At 41.1% G+C, this 22516-nt stretch overlaps 1 long non-coding RNA gene across 1 annotated transcript; it reads left to right on the top strand.

The window, feature by feature from the left end:
• The first annotated feature begins 2057 nt into the window (after window positions 1–2057).
• Window positions 2058–6355, top strand: LOC308088685. The gene is made up of 4 exons (XR_013933459.1): window positions 2058–2217; window positions 4699–5076; window positions 5182–5308; window positions 6246–6355. It is a non-coding gene; the product is annotated as an uncharacterized lncRNA (long non-coding RNA).
• The last annotated feature ends 16161 nt before the right edge of the window (window positions 6356–22516 follow it).

Raw genomic sequence — 22516 nt, forward strand, 5'->3', positions numbered from 1 at the left:
GGCTTTGTATCCATCCTTGAAGGGCGTGTAGCAGTGGTCAAGAATATTGTCACCACGGGTACTGCAGGCGACATGCTGGTGGAATTTGGGAAAGACCTTTTTTAAGTCTGTCCGGTTGAAGTCGCCTAGGCAGATGACTGCGCAGTCCGGGTGGCGATTTTCTTGTGCACTGATCGCCTGGTGTAATTCCCTCATAGCTGTGTCCTTATTAGCTCCAGGATGAATGTAAACAACGGCTACAATCACAATGCTGAAGTCGCGTGGTAGGTAGAAAGGACGGCAGGCTATGATTAAAAGTTCAAGGTCTGGTGAGCAGTGACTATCTAGGATTTTAACATCTTTGCACCAGTTGTTGTTGATCAAGGCACAAACTCCCCCCCCACGTTGCTTACCGCTTAGTACAGTGTCTCTGTCTTTTCTATACACGGTGAAACCAGGGGGAGTGATGGAAGAATCAGATGCTAACTCCGTTAGCCACGTCTCTGTTAGCACAACAATACAATTGCTCCTCGTCTCTGCGTTGTATTTAACGCGCGCCAGTAAGTCGTCCATAGTGGTCACAGTTCTTGATTCACACAGAGATCTAACGTTCGCTAGCAGGATTGAAGGCAGTGCAGGTTTATATCCACGTTTTGTTGTCCTTACGAGGAGACCTGCTCTTGTCCCTCGACGCCACGGTCTTTTTCGTCGCCTCGGGTAACTTTCTGTTCCTGCCGGAACAAAGGGAACCCCTCCCCCCTCCCAGCCGAGTGGAAGGTTTTCAGCGAAAAAGTCCGGAATTCTGTGTGTAATCGCTGTGCTAATGTCCATAAGTGCTTGTCTGTCATAACTCCTTAGACACGCGACGGTGTAGGGAAAAAGGAGAAGGCTAAAAAATACTAAAAAGATGGAAAAACGTTGCGATGTTACAGAGCGCGTACGGATGCGGCCGTCTTTCATGGCGCTCCCAGTATCGGTTGGGAGGAGTACTGCACTCTGTTACGTTATAACTCTATGACAAAATGGCCACCGATCGGAGTAAAATGCTTTTTATTCAACAATCCGGAATATACGGGTACTTACACCAGCCCGAAATGAATTGTAACATCCGTGGCCATGATGTAAGCACTTTATATTTGAAATCTGAACGTTAATGTAGATGTAGGGCTGCTGTAAATGGAGAACGTGCAAACACCAGGTTGAAGTTTCGTCATGACTGTCGTCGTAAGACTGTGTTGCATGCCCAAACATCACTGATCTACAAGCTCACAGCCACGCATTGTGAGCTTTTAGATCAGGTTTTTTGGGGCGTGCAACACAGTCTTAGACATGGCATTAGCATATTAATTCCCATGTGGTGCATGATGTCATTGTTTATTTCAGGTATAAATCAGACCACAGCAGTGAGAGCTAATGTTGGCCTCATTTGTTTTGACTGTAATTCATTATTATTATTATATCTATGAATTTTGTTTTGAACCTACAGTACAAAGTAAAATCATTTAATTTAGGGAAAGAGAGTACAAATGGTACCAATGGCATGAATGGATCCTTAAGTTAAATTAACACTGAGAATTTTAGTGTGCAGACAGATTTGGTAATCCGTTTTTTAACTTAGTTTTGTTTTGCAGACAGTAGCTAACAAAAGCAGGTAATGTTTATCAGTAGTTCTCAAAGTGGGCTCCAGGGACCCCCAGGGGTCATTGGGGGGTTTCCAGGTGGTCCCCAGGTAAATGAGGTTATATAGCATCAAAATCAGTTTAACCACTTAAACCCTATAAATTGCCTATTTGAAAATAGCAGATCTACAAGCTCACAGTGCAGCGCATGGTGATGCGTTGTGAGCTTGTAGATCAGCTATTAAAAAAACACTGTAAACAAACTGTGTGGAATATTTCTGAAACACTTTTGTAACTCAAATCTTGAGTCCTTAGCCAAGTACATAGACTACTAATTACATGAACATGTTTGAGAACCACTGATTTGTACAACATTAATCAAAAACACTTTGCCAAATTCATCAGAAGAACTGAATGAATTATGAGAAGGGGGCACGGTGGCGCAAATTATGAGCAATCTGATGAGTTAACATTACATTTTAAATTACTGACGCACAAATAATATCTATGTCTATTTCTACTATCACAGATGCTGAAAGAAACACCTGGCTGGCAGTGAGCACTGATCACCAGTGCAAAGACTGGACACGACAAGAAGAAGTGCGAAGACGATTTTCAGGTGAAAAGAAAATCTGCTGCTACGTGATGTCTTTACTTGCAATAGAGTCTGAGGATGTCATCATTTTTTTATTACATTATGGGATACCTTTTACTTTCGTTTGATACTTTTCTTTTTTGTTGTTTTCCTTTATAATTCTTAATACTATGTATGCAAATACAATTAATGGGTAGCTTGTACAAAAAAATGTACACCTGTAAACTTGTGTTATGCCCAAGTTGAAGCTGTTACCCTCAACTGTTGAGCTGGGGTCAATGGCCCCGATTCATAACGAGGGTCGTAAATATGGGGTAAATAAAGTTTGTAAATGGAGGTCGTATTTTGGTAGTCACAAACGGACGTGCAATTCCCAAAGGGGTTCGTATATCCCTGAGACGTGCGTATGACCAGTGCGTATGACCAGGTGTGATGATTACTCTGGAAGGCTGCATCCAACAGCATCCAACTTTAACGTCACCGTGCTGAACCGTGCTAAACAGCGTTGCCATGTCCGCTTATTATAAGCGAATTTGGGCTTATTTTTCTGTAAAGTTGCTTGTAAATATTGGTAGCTGTGGGGACCGTGGTTTTTTGGGCTTGTTTCTAAAGTGTAGTTGGTTATTTGGGCTTGCTTCACAATTGTTCAATTGTTTTAACCGGTGGTTGTCAAATATTTTTGTCATGGACCCCCAAGTTAATATGTATGCTAATGTATCCCTATAAGCCCCATATGAAAATGTTTTGTGCCAGCTGGAGGCAGATTTGTGTTGTTAGAATGTTTAAAAAATCTTCCAAATATTCCACATTTTATTAAAAGATTTTTTTTTTAAATAGCAGATCTACAAGCTCACAACGGTTTAATTAAAGTGCTTATAATGGCCTAAGTGCCAGTTGCTTCTTTTGGGCTTGTTTTCCTAGACCTGGTTGCTTATTTCTCTCACAACATCTGGCAACGCTGAGAAAGTTTGAAGTTCAACTCCGCCTCGTCCAAAAATAACAGATGCGGTGTCGCATCGCCTTGACAACGTACTGTTCTGTCTGGAAGCGGATCACGTAATAAATGCTTTCATGTGTAATGAGAATAAAGAAGTTTACAAGGTTTAACCCCATTACCAAATAAAAGGCTAATAAAACGTGGAAAGGATATTATATAAGCGAGCCTTTTCTAATGAACATAGCGCACCTTTACCGAGGTAAAAAGATGATGTTGAAAATAAATCCAGGGCATACAAGTGGAACGCTTCTATCCGATTATGGACCAGAGCTTATTGATTAAATTAGTTAATTTTGGATATCACTGTACTACGTCGGAATGGGGAATGGATCTTCTGGACACAGCTTTCATCCACTTTAGTTTCCTCATCAGATGGTAATATTTATTAGGCTGTTGTGTGTGGTGTTCATGTGATCAATATACAGTAGCCTACAGTAGGCTTTACAAATTAATACCGCGGCACGGACACTGATGCAAGTCAGTCCCTCCGCAGTTTCATTAACACATCGACCGCCAGAGGTTAATCTCATAATGTACTCACCAGTGCCAAGGTGTTTTTGTTGTTTTTTTGTTTTTTTCATGTCGCCATAGATCTTGTTAAAATCCTTAAGATTGAGCTCTACACGGTCTGTTTACATCCGCGAGATCTCCCTGTATCTCCCAGTGAAGATCGCGTGTCAAACGGGGCATCCATGTTGTAGTTAGAGCGGATTACGTTAAACAGTGAAATGCGAGGAGAAAAAACTACAGGAAGAGAATTGAGTTTCAGTTTCGTCTGTAGAATGGGAGCGGGCGTGATCGTCAAAACCGGATCCCAAATAATTCTATTTCCGGTCATCAAACCGGAAACGGAAGTGGATCAAAAAAAATCCGAAAGTGAACCCGGAAGTGAATAGCGCGAAAAGACCGTGGACCGTAGGGCTACGGTCTCGGCGCTTAACAGTTGGATTTAACGGACCGTAGGACTACGTTCTTGGCGGTTAATGTGTTAAGGCATCATATAGCCTATTTTCATTATTACGTGACACTTTGGCTGAGATGGCCCGCTGGCAAACACACTGAGGGACCTATAATTCAGCTCTAAATGCGACTCATAGCCTAGAAAATAAATAAAAAGCGGTGGAATCTACATCATGTCTATATTATGCATAGGCTACAAGCAATACATCGTTTGACATTTAATTTTAATTTTATATATATAATGTGTTGACAAATGTTGGGCACATATATATTTTATTTGAGGTTTGCCACTGTTGTAATTGATTTTGGCATGAAGAATAAAGCATTCTAAAGACATACGCACATTTCAGCCCTGGTAAGACAGCCTCGGGGCTGACCTGAGAACGTGCGCACCTGACGCACAAAACACAGAACAAAAAACGTTTATGAATCCGACTGCAGGTGTAGGATTTGTCCTAAATGCCAGTACGTACAAAATATGGTCGTAAATCTCTTTATGAATCGGGGCCATTGACTACACATTTTTTATTTGTTTTTCTGTCTTTTAGGTGTTGGCGACAGCAGCAGTTGTTGAAAGGATAATGAAGCTTCCCGACTCATCTAATTGTCTTAGGTAGTGTAAACTGTTTTTTCTAATCTGTTTTAAAGCATTGCAAATACGGAGACTATATGGAGGTCATGTTTTAGTTTAACAATCTATTGTTATGTGGAAAGCAACAGACGAACACTGTTAACATGCAAACCATATATGTCTAATTATGTTTAGGTGAAGTTCTCACAGCTACAAAATGTATGCTGAGCATTGAGGGTCCGGTCGTTGTGGCTCCACAGATCAACTTCCTGGCTGGACTGGTAATTTTCCAGTTATTACAACTTCACTCTGGTGCACAGGAGCACGCCTGTTACACACTGGAATTCATTCAAAGGTAACTTTCTGCTTGAAGTAGAACCATCATATGTAACTCGAAAAATTTGCTCTCTTGTAGAGCAGCTATGAGTGCACCTTTTCCATATGTGATTTGTGATTTCAGATGTTTCGTTGGGATCAACCCATTGGCGGTGGCACCAAAACGACAAAGCTGCTCAGCCAGAAAAGTGGGTCTATCCTCCTGTCTCCTCCCTCCTGAAGCGATTGATGGACTTCGATTGGCTTTGAGTGTAAGTTATGTGCAAAACATTTGGACCATTCTCTTCCCCACTATATGAATGACATTCTTAATATGTTGCTTTGCCGTCTTAGGTCATATTGTAGTAGAGTTTTATCATTTATTTCGTTTTTTAGATCTCTATCTCAAGCTCTGATTTTAGGAGTTCAGAAGAAAAGAAGTGGTCCAGAACACTGTCTTCAGTTACATTTTATTTATTTATCTATTTGTAAGAAGAAGGTTTCGATTAGCTGACCTTCATCAGGTAGTTAACCGAAACATTTTTCTTCAAATAAATCCTAAGTAAGTGAATATGGTGTGCAGGACCACTTATTTTCTTCTCTACGTTGGCTGTCATCTCCTGTGTACGTAGGTGTGCAAAAGGACTTTGCCTACTAGGTGTTGTTCAGAAAAGGGAAAGTCAACTAATGTAATCACAGGGCAGTTTCTGGATTGCCCTCCCCAGACCTGCCATCTTTTAACTGTCCACACACCTTTCCTCATCACCCGTTCATCACCTGTCCCTCCCAGACCCATAGGATGTGCCAACCAAGGTCAACCCTGACCAACGGAGGCCTATATTTGGTAAAACCTGTGCAGATTAGCGCTGTCGTTGTACAATTTCCCTATTTTCATCTATTTTTAAATCAGGCCATTTGGAAAAGCCTAACTTTACCTTGATAATTGTAACCAATAATAATTCAAACTTGGCAGGTTCTTGGACAGACTCAATAAATGCACTTTCATAAAGTTCTAAATAATTGTAATACTAATTATGAAAAAAAATCTACTAAAATAGTTAATCTAACAGGGAAGATTAAACTCACAGGGAAGCTCCTGTACACTAAAACAGGCGGTGTAGCAAATGTGTCATGGAGTGGAATGCTTAAGAGTCTGTAGTAGACTTTGGTCCACTGTTTTCTCATTATCTCCTTTTCTCTTCTCTGTAGAGACAACCCAGAAGAAGAAGTGGCCAGGCACTACCAAAGGCTGGCTGGGTACATGGATTCAAAGCTGACAGAGCTCAGATGTCACCAAAGGCAGAATAATTAAGTTAAGAGAAGAAGACTCTATATACTTCTTTATACAACAAATAGTTGCAGACCTACCAAATCAGATGCAATGTGTTGTGAGCTTGTAAATCAGCTATTTCCTCTTCTTTTTTTATTTTTTTTAGTTTTACATACTGTTTTGGATAAATATAGAAAATCTGCCCAAGTGATGGGAAGAATGTCAATATTAATGTGGTTGGCTAGTTATTATTTAAAAAAAAAGAAATGTGAATAAATAAATGTGATGACTGATATTGTAATGACTTCTGGATTTTGTGTTTTTTTTATAGGCATGCATATATTGCTGATGTTTAAATAAACATATATTTAACATATATTACACATGTGTACGCATATATGTGAAACATGTATGTGCATATATGCTGCACCCATATATGTACATATATGTAAAACCTATATGTGTATATATATATGCTAAACCCATATATGTACATACAGTATATGTGCATATATAGATATAACATATATGTGACATATTCGAAATTGGCCGCCTACATATATGTATATCTACATATATGTACATATATATTATATATGTACATATATGTACATATATATTATATATGTACATATATGTAGATATACATATATGTAGGCGGCCAATTTCGAATATGTCACATATATGTTAAACATATATGTGTAATATATTAAAAAAATGTATGTTCATATATTTCCTTTCCATGTGGGGTGGGAGGGAAAAATCTATTTTTATGTTTTATGCAGGCACAGAGTCAAATGAATTACAGAGAGCCTTCAGTGGTGGGAAAACTTTGTGCAACTGGGGCAACATTCCATTAACTTAACTTCACCAGTACTCCCACTAAAACTTCCTCACGAGATTAGCAAATTATTTTCAGTCTTCCTATATATTATAAATATAAAAAGTAGCCTTAAAAAATGGTCTGTCTCTAGGAACTACGGTGGAATAGGATACTAGATGCAATGGTGTATATCCAATATCCAGGGCTTACAAGACAAATCATGTAGATGCAGGTCGATGGATTAGAAAATTATTTCATTAACGCTTCCATATTTTCCTTCTGGTATCATCCTAAACATGATAAGCATATCAAAATTGATTTAATTATGTTTTATGCAAAGTGGTTAAAGCATTACATAAACGTCTTAGAATCTGTGGTTTAGTCATGCTCCCTTGTCCCATATGGAAGAACCCATTATTCACAGCTGGTGGTAAACCAATTAGAAATATTACTGAGCTGGTAAGTAACTAAAGGATGGAGATATAATATACATCTTCATGAACTTGAGATACATTTTGATTTATCCTGCACAATTACACACTTAAAAACCTTACTTTTAATAATAAAGAAACTATTGATATTCAATTAACAGATGCAGTCACTGGTAAAGGAACCGTCTCTAAACAGTTATTATGCTGTAAATTATTTTGACTATAGAGCATTATAAAAGCACAATGAGAGAAAGATCTGGGTGTATCTCTCAACAGATCAGTGGGAAGTTATACTGAGTCGTTGAAACTATCTTTTGAACTGTGTGAGGTATAAAGTTATACAAATGAAGATTTGGTTTAGTAGTACAGTGGTTAAGCTCCCAATTTTGATCAAATTGTGCACTTTTTGTAAGAAGCATGACACTTTCAGCATAGTTAGTATATGCCATAATGTTCATTTTCAGAAGGGGAGGGAAGTCAGATTTGACCTCTGAGGACCGTGAGAGGTAAAATCCAAAATGGCCACTAAGTTTGGAACCAAACACAGTAGAAAAACGTTTTAAGTATCATTTCCAATTAAATAGGGGATGCCTTTTCATTTGGTGATACTTTCGAGATCACCAGATTTCAAGGAAATGCATTTAGGTCGAGGTCACGTACTGGTGTGGTGAGGACCCAAAAGCAGGCCAGCCAGGCAGGTAGTGATCAAAACCCATGGTTGGGTGTTTTAATAAACAGTACGTGAACAGAAAATAAATCACAAATAAGAACTAACTAATGCAGTGACACCAAATAATGACTCGACAAAGACTGACTAGACAGGCAAAGTATGTGACTGTGACAAAATGTGCCCAAATAAATAATAATGCAGTGATTTCCTCAGAATCAATAAATGGCAGTGTAACAAACACTGGTCTCTTAGGCGACACCAACAATGACACACCTAAAGGGGTTTAGACAATTAATTAATTAACGAAACAAAACTGTGGCCAGACTTGCAGAAACGGCAAACACGTCGAGGGAAATAATTCAGCTCTAAATGCGTCAAATGAAAATAAACTAGGTCTCCGCCAGGTCAGGTAGGTTATTGTGGGGCAGCAATGTTCGGAATTCGCCAATCAGGATGGAATATGAAAAATCGGACGGAACCATCTTGATCACTTGACTATAGAGATAATGGGATAAGGGGTATTATTTTTTGACAAAATTTGTAGGAGTAATATAAAAAAGAAAAGTGTTGCAAAAATCGACCTCCTGGTGGCGCTATAATAGGGCAATGTTAAAAGGGTGGCATTTGTTCTTTAACGTAGTGCGAATGTGCGTGTAAAGTGTCAGCGCAATCGGACGCTGCGTTCATGATTTGTGGCATTTTGTTCAAAACGGGCCACTCCTGCAAACTTTAGATGTCAATGTTAGCCAATCAGGATGGAATATGAAAAATTAAACAGATCCATCTTGATCACATGACTATAGAGATCATGTGTACCAATTTGCGTGAAATTTGGATAAATTCTGAAGGCTTAATATCAAAAAATGTGTTTTACATAAGTCGGCCTCCTGGTGGCGCTATGAAAAGCAAATGTGAAAAATGCAGGGCAGATGTTTTTCCTTGGCCTCTAGGGAGTGTGCGTGCAAAGTTTCACGCAGATCGGTGCAGTTATAGTTAGAAATGCAAATCGGCCTTTTATAGCGCCACCATGAGGCTGATTTGAAAATGTTCAAGTGTCATTTCTTCCTCGGCCTAGTGGGAATGTGCTTCTCACGGAAATCGCAATCTATGTTCATGATTTGAGGCATTTTGTTGAAAACAGACCAATCCTGCATACTTTGGAAGCCAACCTTAGCCAATCAGGATGGAATATGGAAAATTGGACAAATCCGTGTTGATCACATGACTATAGAGATACTGTGTACCGATTTGCATGATGTTTGGATAAAATCTGTAGGAGTACGATCAATTTTTTCTTTGCAAAGAGCGGCCTCCTGGTGGCGCTATAATAGGCCCATGTGAAAACATTGGGGCAGAGGTTCTGCTCTGGCATCCAGTGAGTGTGTGTGGACAGTTTCGCTGCGATCAAGCCAACAGTGTCGGAGTCTCGGAGATTAGCTGTACACAGAATGACAGAATGACAGAATGACGGACGGACGGACACACACACGGACGGACGGACGGACAGGGGGTAAAACATACTCTCGCCAGGCCGAAAATGTTGGGCACATAAATATTTTATTTTGTAATTGATTTTGCATGAAGAATGATATATTCTAATGACATACGTAAGCTTTGGTCCCATTTAAGTCTGCCTCCGAGCAGACGTGAGTTTGAGTGGACATCCGCCAAAACAAAGACAAACTAGAAAAAGTGCTCCTCGGAGCACAGGTCTCCGCCAGGTCAGGTAGGTTATTGTGGCCTCCTGGTGGCGCTATAATAGGCCAATGTGAAAAGGGTGCCATTTCTTCCTAGGCCTTGCACAGCAATCGGACACTGCATGCATGATTTGAGGCATTTTGTTCTAAAAATATGTTTTGCTAAATTTGACCTGCTGGTGGCGCTATAACAGGCCAATGTTAAAAGGGTGGCATTTGTTCCTCAACGTAGTGCAAATGTGTGTTCAAAGTTTCACCGCAATCGGACGGTGCGTTCATGATTTGCGGCATTTTGTTCAAAACGGGCCACTCCTGTAAACATTACATGTCAATCTTAGCCAATCAGGATGGAATATGAAAAATCAAACAGATCCGTCTTGATCACATGGCTATAGAGATCATGTGTACCGATTTGCGTGAAATTTGGATCAAATCTGAAGGCTTAATATCACAAAATGTGTTTTACATAAGTCTGCCTCCTGGTGGCGCTATAAAAGGCAAATGTGAAAAATGCAGGGCAAAGGTTTTTCCTTGGCCTCTAGACAGTGTGCATACAAAGTTTTACACTGATCGGTGCAGTTATAGGTAAAAGCACGAATTGGCCTGTTACAGCGCCACCATGAGGCTGATTTGAACATTTTCAAATGGTATTCCTTCCTCGGCCTAATGGGAATGTGTGTGCAAAATTTCACGGAAATTGCATGCTGTGTTCATGATTTGAGGCATTTTGTTCGAAACGGAGTACTCCTGCAAAATTTGAAAGCCATTTTTTGCCAATCAGGATGGAATATGAAAAATCTGAAATGAGCCGTTTCTTTAAATGACTATAGAGATACCGTGTACCGATTTGCCGGATTTTGGGCCAAAATCTGTAGGAGTACTGTCCAAAAATGTGTTTTGCACAAATCGGCCTCCTGGTGGCGCTATAAAAGGCCCATGTGAAAAATTTGGAGCAGAGGTTCTGCTCTGGCATCCAGGGACTGTGTGTGCACAGTTTCGCTGCGATCAAGCCAACGGTGGCAGAGATTAGCTGTACACAAAATGACAGAATGACGGACACACGGACACACGGACACACGGACAGACGGACGGACGGACGGACAGACAGGGGCGAAAACATACTCTCGCCATGCCTTTCGGCCTGGCGGAGACAAAAAAGATTAATGAATCAGACTCTTAACGTACAAAATATGCGCGTAAACGAGTGAATTGTCAACTGGGAAGTAAGAAGATTATGGTACAGTATGTGCGGGAAAACCCAGTCCTAATCAAGACTGACTTTCGCATACTATATTATACTATACTATACTATATTAACAAGGGAATGGGGAGATATTTGTTCATCCACAGGGGAAATTCAGTTTCAGGTTCTCCCAGTTGGTGGCTGCTCAGATGGTGATGATGAGCACTTAAGTTAAGTGTCTTTAATCAGGGACATTTCGGCATGTAGACATTGGTAGGCCAGGAAGCAAACTGGTGACCTTGGTGCCGGACCAGTTGCTGGTCCAAATGGCCATGATGGTAATTATTATTATATGTTAATTTTGATATCCCTATTTTGACACCAACACTACAACTCATCAACACACAAGGAGCTTGCTGGTTTCCTTCCTACAAGTCAAGATGTAAAAATATTGTATTTTCTTAATGTTAATATGCTTTCAGAGGGGTATTCTGCCCTCTCTGCCCAGAGCCTGGTCTTGATGAAGAGAAGCTGGGAAACTGACCTGTTGTGTAACTGCTCAGGGGGCAAGGACTCTAATGTCTTACATTGTTTTTGTGTCTTATAAATACTGAAAGAAAATCTATGTGGAAAAACAAGAAAAGTAACTAAGTAACTTCCCTAGTTTTAAACAATAACGACTTTGAAAAAGCCTTTTGATGCGACAATACACTCATAGCAGCGTTTTATGGAAAGGAGGAAGGGGACTATGGATAGAATGTGTGGAAGGACCTGAGGTGGGAGGGAACAATCTATTTTCCCTCCCACAAGAGAAAAGAGAAAAAAAGGAGAGAGCGCCTGTGTATCATTATAAAAAAAGGTGGTATTAAAAAATCGCTCTTTCAAGTACAAATAAATGGAATTCTCAATTTAGTGTAGGAGGCAGTGAGAATGGAAAATGGAAAGGCTCCTTTTCTCTAAACAACATCAAGTACCTTATACCTTTGATGCTATATCTATACAGTTGCCTTTTAAGTGCTTTTCTCTCACACTTATTAAGATCAACTTCAAGCGAGTGGGCAGGCAGGGCCTCATCATCATTCTCAAGGGCACTCTGACTCCTCTCAGGGTCCAATTTTGTCCAGAAACGGCAGCTGTACAGGTAGCAGACTGGATTGTAAATAATGGAGGAAATAGCTTACGCTGTATAATATTGGCCTAAAGATGTACTGTACATTATACTGTAAATATCTATCATTTCAGTATCTAATGCATCACCTGTTATCAGAGGTACTTGGAAGCCAAAATATGATGGTATTCATCGGCAATATGATGTCAGTACTGTAATTGTCAGGCATCTCCATATTTGGGCAAAAACTAAGCGTTGTGGATAAAAAAAAAATTCATCATCATTTGAATACAGGAATAATAACTGTGTCTTACTTTAACTGAACACAAGAACTCTTTAGTGAAATTACTAAAGAGTACATATTGTCCATAGTGTTTTGCCTTTTTGCTCGATTTTATGGAATGCTGATGATCTATAATTAAGTGGCAAGTTTGACAATGCATATCTTATACTGCACAGGTGATCTACACTATGAGAATTTATTTCCACACTCCACTCGGAGTGGTGGTCGTAGAGTGCATGTGGGGTGGAGGTGTGAAGGTGCAATTAGCTATTCTTTTACAATGGCTGAACTGTGGAAATTAAAAGCCCTTCAAAATTAATTATATTTATACCATAGTATTATAGAGTACTATACGAAGATTCTGAAAAAGCATTCCTGCGCAATACGGTATAGGAAAAGGCTGATAGGATTGTTTTGTCTGGATAGAGTGAGATGAGAAAAAGAGATTTTACAAAAAAGTTAGATTATCGGACTGTAAAAGAGAAAAAAAAGAGAGACCGAGAGAGAATCAAAAATCTCTTTTGAACAGGAGCAGCTGGCCCACTTGTGATTCTTTGTACAGTGTGTTCCCTGCCTCTGTGCTGCCCATACGGCTGTCCTCACTGAGTCACACTCATCAGTGTATGCACACACACACTTTCTACAATAAAACGGACAATGTCTCTGCCCTCTCTGTGACTCCAGTTATACTCTCCCTCACAGCCCAGTACTAGCCAAAACCTCATTTGGCTACCTCTATAGATTAACAGTGATGCGATGCAGTATCATTGCAGGGGCATGCTCGTCTATTTTGGGGTTAAAAGTTAAGCTAAACTATGAGGCCCGTGATCTAGGTCTATTCATAAGGATGCTGTACCAATAGTTTGATGTTTCAAAGCTACATTCTTAACATTGACCCTGAGATTCTAAATCAACATTTGAATACTGTGCCTTCTTTTCCCTTTTGTCTAACAAACAAATGTAATTTTTTACAAACAAATGAAGCCTACCTCTTTCTTGTTTTGCAGGAAACTGTGGAGGCCGTGCCACCCGTACTTCAAGCCGTGCCTAGACTGTCAGGGCTGTTTTGATCTGGCTTTGATCTGGCTTTTTATTCATGATGAACGCAGAATCAGATACTGGCTTTCCATCTACAAACTGCCAATAAATATTTGATGTGGAAAAATTAGCAATATTTTTGTTTTGCTAATTTAATTAAATGGACGTGACATTGCTCCCTCAGCTGATGCCGATTTCAGAACGACACAATCTTTACAATGCTGCACTATGCCTATAGGCCTATGGAATTTATTAATCACCAAAATAATTATTCTAAAACAGTCCCAATCCTTGAGTCTGATTGGTTAGCAGACGCGATAAAAGACACTATAAACTACTCCTTAGATCAGCTTATATCAATCACAGGTGGTTTATTTGTTTCTACATGATCCAGCATATCTGTAGCTGAACAAGGGAAGGCGCTTGTTTTCTTTACCTGCCCCGGGCGTGCTGGGCTTCTAAAGGCCTCTACACACTGCCCGACATTTGAAATGGTCGGCGAGTGAACAGATCGTTAAGCATTTCACATTGCACAAGTTTCTCTTGAAATCGGGCTAAATACATCGTTGTGATTCTCGCACGATTGATTGGTCGGCGACAGGGGTTCACTGATTGCAAGATATTTCACCACGATGTGATCCCGACCCAATACATACATTTGTTTTTGTTCACGAAAACGTGAAAGGCTCCCGTGATATATGCGCGAGACCGAGACAGGACGTTAATGATTGACATGAAATAATTCTCTCTCTCTCTCTCTCTCTCTCTCTCTCTCTCTCTCTCTCTCTCTCTCTCTCTCTCTCTCTCTCTCTCTCTCTCTCTCTCTCTCTCTCTCTCTCTCTCTCTCTCTCTCTCTCTCTCTCTCTCTCTCTCTCTCTCTCTCTCTCTCTCTCTCTCTCTCTCTCTCTCTCTCTCTCTCTCTCTGAAACAAATGTTTCAAAAGTCAACCAGGGTGGAATTCAGATCAGAAGCAGTGTTGCCGTGTCCGCTTATTATAAGCGAGTTGCTTGTAAAAAGTATTGGTGGTTGCGTTTATTTTTAGCTTATTTCCAAAGTGTAGTTGCTTATTTGGCTTTATTTCTTAATGTTTTTTTTCTTTGAAAATAGCTGCGACGCGTTGTGAGCTTGTAGATTGGCTATTTTATTTGTATATAGGTTTAAAGTGCTCATGCAGCCTATAGTCGCTTTTGTTGGGCTTGTTTTCATAGACCTGGTTGCTTATTTCTCTCGCAAAACCTGGCAATATTGTTCAGATACATACGTCACACACACACACACACACACACACACACACACACACACACACACACACACACACACACACACACACACACACACACACACACACACACACACACACACACACACACACACACACACACACACACACACACACACACACACACACACACACACACACACACACACACACACACACACACACCTCTCTGTCTGCAAGCCCTATTCCTTTCTAATAATAAACAGCCCCATCGTCGAGCAGGCTCGCTCACTCTATCAATCTGTTTTATCATGTAGAGGACTGGACTGTCTGGACGGTAATATTGCGGTTCTGTGCGGAAGGACTAGCCACGGTGCGTGGCTGTAATGTGCTCTCATTGGCTGTAGCGTGCACTAGATCGGGGCCGATAGCCCCAATTATTATTTAAAAATTGTCGGGAACCCCTTGCCGACCGTACTTTATCGGGGTGTTTCTTCTCGGAGTACCTTACACACTGCGCGATCAACACCTCGCCGAGGAACGCCCGATCTTAACTGAGATCGGTGGTTTTGTCGGCGAACACCAAAAAATATCCCAAAGAGTGAAATCGGGTCAAATATCGTACAGTGTGTAGGGGTCTTAAGCACCGGCGTGTTACGTGTAGGACGGCGAGTGACGGAGGGCTTCAGGGCTTGTAAAGAAAACAAGCGCTCCTAAGTAGCTAGGCTGGCAGTTTACACGGGAAATTCACAGACGTAGTAGCTAAATCTGGCCTTAAAAAAATTATGAATTTCCATTGAATATCTTAGTTACAATGAGATTGAGCTAACAGTTACGTTTTGTTTCTCTATATGTTTGTTTGGGAAAAGTTGACTTCTAGCACAAAGCCATCTCAATGGACTGGCTGAGTAAACAGGCACTATACTAGTCTCCGACTGTCAGGAAGTTCATCTTCCTGGTAGCCGGGAACTACTTTCTTGTAGTGAATTATTAGTAACTGTTTTAATTGGGACATGTCTATGATTTTCATGTTGCAATATTTGTAACAGTTTTAGAAAATCTAAAAACCACACAAGGTCTCAGTTTACTTCTATTTTATAATGGCTCACTACGCCCCTCAGCCATTATAAAATACTAGGTAAACTTCAACCTCTAGAGGCTTATTGCTTAATTAGGATTCAAATCGATTCAAACATATCAGGAATTTGAACTCTAGTATGCAAAAAAATCTATGCCTAAAAAAAGGTAATGCCTTTTTCCTCCCACTAATCAAGTGCATTGTTAGGGTCCATACCACTGACAATGGAGTTGATTAAGCATGGATTTTGTAATCTTCATTTTGTAATTCTCTACTGTAAAATGATGCAGGGTTGTCGTTATTTTGTGGCGAATCAAATTGCACTCGTTACCTTTTAATGAGATTTTAGATAATGTTTTTCTAAGCTTTGTCAGGTTCTGAGTTTTCTTTTATTTTAACATTTTTTTCCTTCAGTTTAGTTAATTGGCTAGCAGATATTACCTTAAGGGCGCGCTCTCACAAAAAGTTGGCTGGCCGCTGTTAAACGCAGGTTGTGCGCGGCCACAGTTTTTTGCAGCCAGCGGATTCAAGAAAACGCTGTGACGCACCTGTCACTCACATTCAAGACCGTCCCCGTAGCCTGCACGGCATGCTGCCTTGAGCACCATGATGCTTCCTGAATCTTGGGACGGTCCGCCTTCAACTCACCCGATTGGACAGAGGGGGAAAATCAGCTCCTGCCTCCAGCAGCTTTCTGCTTACAATGGACAAGTCGTGTAGAGCAGATAAACGCAAGGTCTGCGCGACAAGCGGAAAAATCCGCTCTTGCGTGAATCCACGCATTTACATTGACAATGCATTGGCAGATTCTGCCCCAGAGGTAAAATAAAAGTGCGGTGAGAGCGCGCCCTAAGACTGGTTGTCAAATAATTTCCTTCAATTGATTTCTGACAAAACTGAAATTCTCATAATTGGTCCAAATCACTTACCGTACATTCACAAATTCTGTCATCTCTTGATCCTTATCTACTATGTCAGGCCTGTTGCCAAACACTTAGGTGACTTATTTAATCCCAGCCTAAAATGTCAGATACTACAATGAGTATCTGATTGACAAAAACAATTATTGTAAAAAAAACTTGAAAAAGGAGACTTGACGCTTTATGCATCCTCGCTCCAAGCGGCTTGGGGAGCCTCCTCTCTCATTGATCTTGGCTCATCCAAAATAAGTTTTATATGTGGGACGCAAACGATTTCCGGGTCCCACTTGAGGACGGAGGCGGCAGAAATTTGGGTATTGGGATTTAGCTAAAGGGTGACATGCCTTTGATGTCAGTGCTCTTTAACTGTGGATTGAGCTGCCCAAGGAGCTCAGGTTTGCTAAAACAGTCACTTCTTAAATGTACTTGTATCAAAAGGTCTTTCCATAGAGTGAAATTAGATTTTCTTAATGTTTTATTTCTTTCTGCACTTTTTAATATACTATATGCACTAATGCCCTATGAAAGATTGTGTGTTGACCCCTTCCACTCTGCAGCAACATGTCGTTTCTATTCCTGCGTAGGAGGCGATCCAGAGGACGGGACTAGGGTGACCAGGTCAAAACAGATCACTCACAGGACAGCAAAACCGCTTTTGCAAGACAATGTGGGACATGAAGGAGTATAGTAGGTACAGTATGTAATGTAGACACAGGATGAAAGGAAATGCTAATCCTTTAGCGCTAGTCCTCACCTGAAGTGCCTACACTTATCCTATCTTTAAACTTTTAATAAAGCTACATATGGCAACAGGGGAGCTACTCAGGGGCCAACAGCAAAAGACTGAAGCCGTTTCAAACACCTCCCAATTGTACTGTGTGAGAGAGTATGTGTGTGTGTGTGCGTTTGTATAAGCCTGCGGTAATGAGAATTTGTTGGTCACCTTAGGTTAATTACAAAAAATAAAACAGCAGAGTGGGGTGTAAGAGGGTTGTTGGGACAATGAGGATGCAAGAAGCGATATTACCCTCTGCCTCTCACCAAAATAAATTAAGAAAGACATGCATACAGTAGCCAAGCTTTTATGACATACCACACTCAGTCAGATACAGAACATACCCCATCCCTCAACACCCACAGGCATAATACTGTACATAAACATAAACAAGCCCTGGGAGAAACAAGGACATGCATGTATTAGTTATGCCTGTGCATATCCAATATCTCTTCAAAAGATGAGGTCAATCCTCGCCAGGCCTCCTCCCTCTGTTCAAACTTCCACTTTCAACACTTGCTTTCACCCCCTCCCACACCCAGCTCTGGATCCCTCCTTCTCCACCAGCTGAGGAGGTAAACAACAGTGAAGTCAAGTGGAGAACGCTTTTGTCCCTGGTGATAGCGTATAGGCTAGAAGCTCTTCTAATTACACTACAAAACACCTCATTCTTCCTCCTCCCCGGGTCTCCAGCGCAATCTCCTCACATCTGTGCAGAATTTTTAACGGTGGTGAAACACAAGCAGCTAAATAACTCTCGCCCACTTCTCCTGCTGAAGCCCCCCTCTCTCCAGCTCCAAATCGTCTTGCCCCATTCTGTCACCAAGTGAAAAAAATTGAGAAATACCAAGCATCGACAGTTTTTCTTTGTTTGTTTTGTTTTGAAAACAAATCTCTTCACCTGCTCACCTATAAACACTAAGTAATTTGTGTTTCTTTGGATTGCAAGGGAAGCTGAGCTGCGAGACTGAAATATTTAATTACATTTTTGTTTTATTTGAAAAAGGCAACTGTGGAGAGATCTTATCTCAAATACGCTCATGAATATACAGTATTCATCAAGTCAAGACATATTTGCAATTTTGCAATGCTCTGGAACAGTCAGGGTCTGGGGATCACTACTTTTAATATTCTACTCACAACTTCGACTGCAACCACTGCAAGAAAATTTTGAAAGAGGAACATCGGCAAAAGCTTTCGATGCATGGGAGGCACTGGAGGCAAATTGGAACCGGAAGTGTTTATTGTCTCCGCCAGGCCTAAGGCGTGGCAGAGACTAAGTTTTGCACCCCGTTCGTCCATTCGTCCATCCGTGTGTGTCCGTCCATGAGCAGCTAATCTCCGGCACCGTTGGGCCGATCGCAGCGAAACTGTGCACGAACCTCTCCCCCAAAATTTTCAGATCGGCCTGTTATGGCGCCACCAGGTCGATTTTAGCAAAACACCTTTTTTGATATGACTCCTACAGATTTTGTCCAAACATCACGCAGGTATCTCTACAGTCATTAAACGAAACGGGTCTTTCAGATTTTACATATTCCACCCTGATTGAGTAAGATTGGCTTCCAAAGTTTGCAGGAGTGCTCCGTTTTGAAAAAATGCCTCAAATAATGAATGCAGGTTACGATTTCTGTGAAATGTTTTACACACATTCCCACTAGGCCAAAACAAATGCCACGATACATTTTTTTAATCAGCCTCATGGCGGTGCTATAACAGGCCGATTCGAGTTTTTACCTACAGTACATAAAACTTTGTATGCGGTGTATGCGGAATTCCTAGAGGCCAAGGAAAAACCTTTGCCCTACATTTTTAACATGATCTGCCTTTTAAATTGCCACCAGGAGGCGAATTATGTAAAAAAAAAAAGAATTTGATATTACTCCTTTTATCCAAATTTCATGCAAATCGGTACACATGATCTCAGTCAGATTGACATAGAAAGTTTGCAGGAGAGGCCCGTTTTGAAAAAAAATCCTCAAATCATGAATGCAGCGTCCGATTGCGGTGAAACTTTGCACACAAATGCCACCCTTTTGACATTTCCCTATTATAGCGCCAACAGGAGGCCAATTTCACCCCATTCGGATGCTATCAATGCATTGAATGGGACATTATCACGTTTTATCAGACGATTGAATTGGCGAAGTAGGCGACATACTGACCTACCCACGATTTATCAAAGCATTCATTGGGTGTTATCAGGACATACTGACCTACCGACGGAGATGACTTAAAAAGTTTCGGTTTTGGTTTCGGACCATGACGGAGGCGCGCAGTCTCAAGCGAACTGGAGCCACGTGAAGGACCACCGATCGAGCTAAAGCGAGCGAGTTGCCGTCCTGAACCTTGCGACGCTCCCTTGAGCCTACTCAGCGCCGTTCGAGTTATGTACCGATAGGCACAGAAACGTCAATCATGTTGTGGGGACTGCTCTGCCTTCGAGTAGGTTAGTATCCTGATTACGCCCAATGAATGGTCTGATAAATCGTGGGTAGGTCAGTATGTCGCCTACTCGCCCATTCAATGGTCTGATAAAACGTGATAATGTCCCATTCAATGCATTGACAGCATTCAAAGCCGGTGCCAATTTTTGCAAGACAATTTTTTTAATATTACTCCTACATATGATATTTTGCAAATTCGGTACATTATCTCTATAGTCATGTGATCAAGATGGATCTGTCCGATTCTTCATATTCCATCAACATTGCTGGCCCACGATAACCTACCTGACCTGGCGGAGACCTGAGCACCTTTTCTAGTTCATAATCTTGTCCACCTGGCTCTCATTGACTGCAGTGCATTCCATCAAACTTCCGGCTGCAGTTTGCCTCCTAATGCGACAAATCTGCCAGCTGAAATGGCTGGATAGAGAAAATGACGTAGATGACCGTACCTTCTTTTAAAGGGACTACACCATGAATTTGAACTTTTTCTTCTTTTTTGTGTGTTTTTGGTCTCCCCTACCTCTCTTCTATCCCCAAAAATACCCCAGTTTGAACACTCAGGCTTTCACAGCAAATCTGGGGTTTTCTGTAAATTGGTCTCAAAACAGGCCAAACTGATTTGGTCCCTGACGTGACGTCACGTCAGGGTACAATCCCTCCCGTTTTTTAGTTCCAACCAAAAAATTATAATAATATTTTTTAAAAAAAAGTCTCTTTTTTTTACTTATTTCTTTTTTTTTACTTTTTCCACACAGAACCAGGAGATAACATGCATACAAACTGGCTCAATAGCGCCCCGTGCCAAACAGGACAATGTGGTATTGCAGGTGAAAGTGCTTTATAAGCCAGAGAGAAGTTAGTTGGAATGAGTATACTGTATCTGAGGCTTGATTTAGGCTCAAACCTTTTGAAAAACGTTTCAGGGACATAAACAATATGATATTAAATATATATATATATTTTAAATTCATGGTGTAGACCCTTTAATATAACTTGCATAGGCAAGGGGGGGCAATGCCCCCCCAAATGCCCTGACTGCCCAAAAAAAATAAAATATGATTTTTTTTTTTACGATTTTTTTGGGGGGGGCTTGTGAAAGTTACATTTATGGTGTGTGTGATATGAAATGTGAGCTTACCATAATCAAAGTAATCATATTCCATCATGCATCATTGCACAATTCAAATAAATCCGCCCTGATTTGCCATGGACAGTGTTGCCAGATATTGTTGAGAGAAAGAAGCCTAGGAAAACAAGCCCAAAAGAAGCAAAGTAGGTGAAAAAAACAGGGTTTTTTTTCAGTCCACGTCCACTTGTTATGGTGCTATGGGCCATTCAAAATAGCATGTCTCGTGAAAAATGCTGGGAAATAAAAGCAACTCAAGTTATAGCTGTTTTCCCAGAGATGCTAAACAGGAAGTGAATGGAGCAGTAAATCTTGGGATCACGTGATCTCCTGCTTCTGTGTGTATCTGGGGATGAAGTGGTCACCCATATTCAAGCCAAGAGCACCATCTAGTGGAAACACAAAAAAAAAACTAGAAACGTCAAAAGACGTCCTTGACGGTCTGGGCTTTCACTTTACAGACGTCCATGGCAGGGAATGAGATAATCACTGTACATGTTTCTATGTCTTCCAACATGGCTTCTGTGCTCTCTCTCTCTCTCTCTCTCGAACAGAAATACAGTTGAAGTTGACGACTTCCTGGACAGACGCTTTTGTCCGTAAGTCCATAAGCAGCCTAATATTTCTCAGTTTTACTGCTGAAGTTGAGTCCCCCCACCCAACCCGTGCCCTGGGGTGCCGTTCTTGCCAGACATAACTGTGCCTCATAGGAGCCGAGCCAGAAGGCAGGGCTATCATGGCCGCCTTAGTTATTGCACGGGTAGAAATAGAGCGTGACTCTGGGGCCTTAGTGGAGAGCATCCTGTGGCACATAATCAAAGGCATGAGAGTCTCCATCCATCTGCCTTTTTTCACTGTAAAGGTTTGGGGCAAGGTGCTTGTGGAGAGACAGAAACGTGCAGCTGTGTGCTGTGGATGAGGGCTTCAAAGAGACAAGTAAAAAGCATGAACACTCCCCCTCCACCACCCTTTGTTCGTTTTCACTCCCTTTCCATTATCGCACCCTTTTCCATGGAGCTACCATTTCTCTCCCTAGTTTCTCTCTGTTTGCTTCTGTGACACCAATGTGCCCCCCCACCCTTAACCTGTTGTTTCCTGTTCCTCCATAAATCACTTTTATGTCCACTGCCTTATTTCCCTCCTGCTTTTCTCTGAATTAATAACTCATCTCACTCTCTTGCATTAGCTCTGTTTGATTCTCTCACTCACATTACCCGATTCTCTCTCCCTCTCACATGACCTCAGTTTGATTCTCTCACTCTCGTTACCTCTGATTATCTCTCTCCTCTCTCACTCGCATTTCCTTATTCTCTCTCCCTCGCAATACCTCGGTTTTATTCTCTCCCTCTCTCACCCACGTTACCTCTGTTTGATTCTCTCTCTCTTTTTCACTCGCATTACTGTACCTC

Source organism: Gymnoscopelus braueri, assembly GCF_963280865.1.
Source record: "Gymnoscopelus braueri genome assembly, chromosome: 7".
Classification (NCBI taxonomy): Eukaryota; Metazoa; Chordata; class Actinopteri; order Myctophiformes; family Myctophidae; genus Gymnoscopelus; species Gymnoscopelus braueri.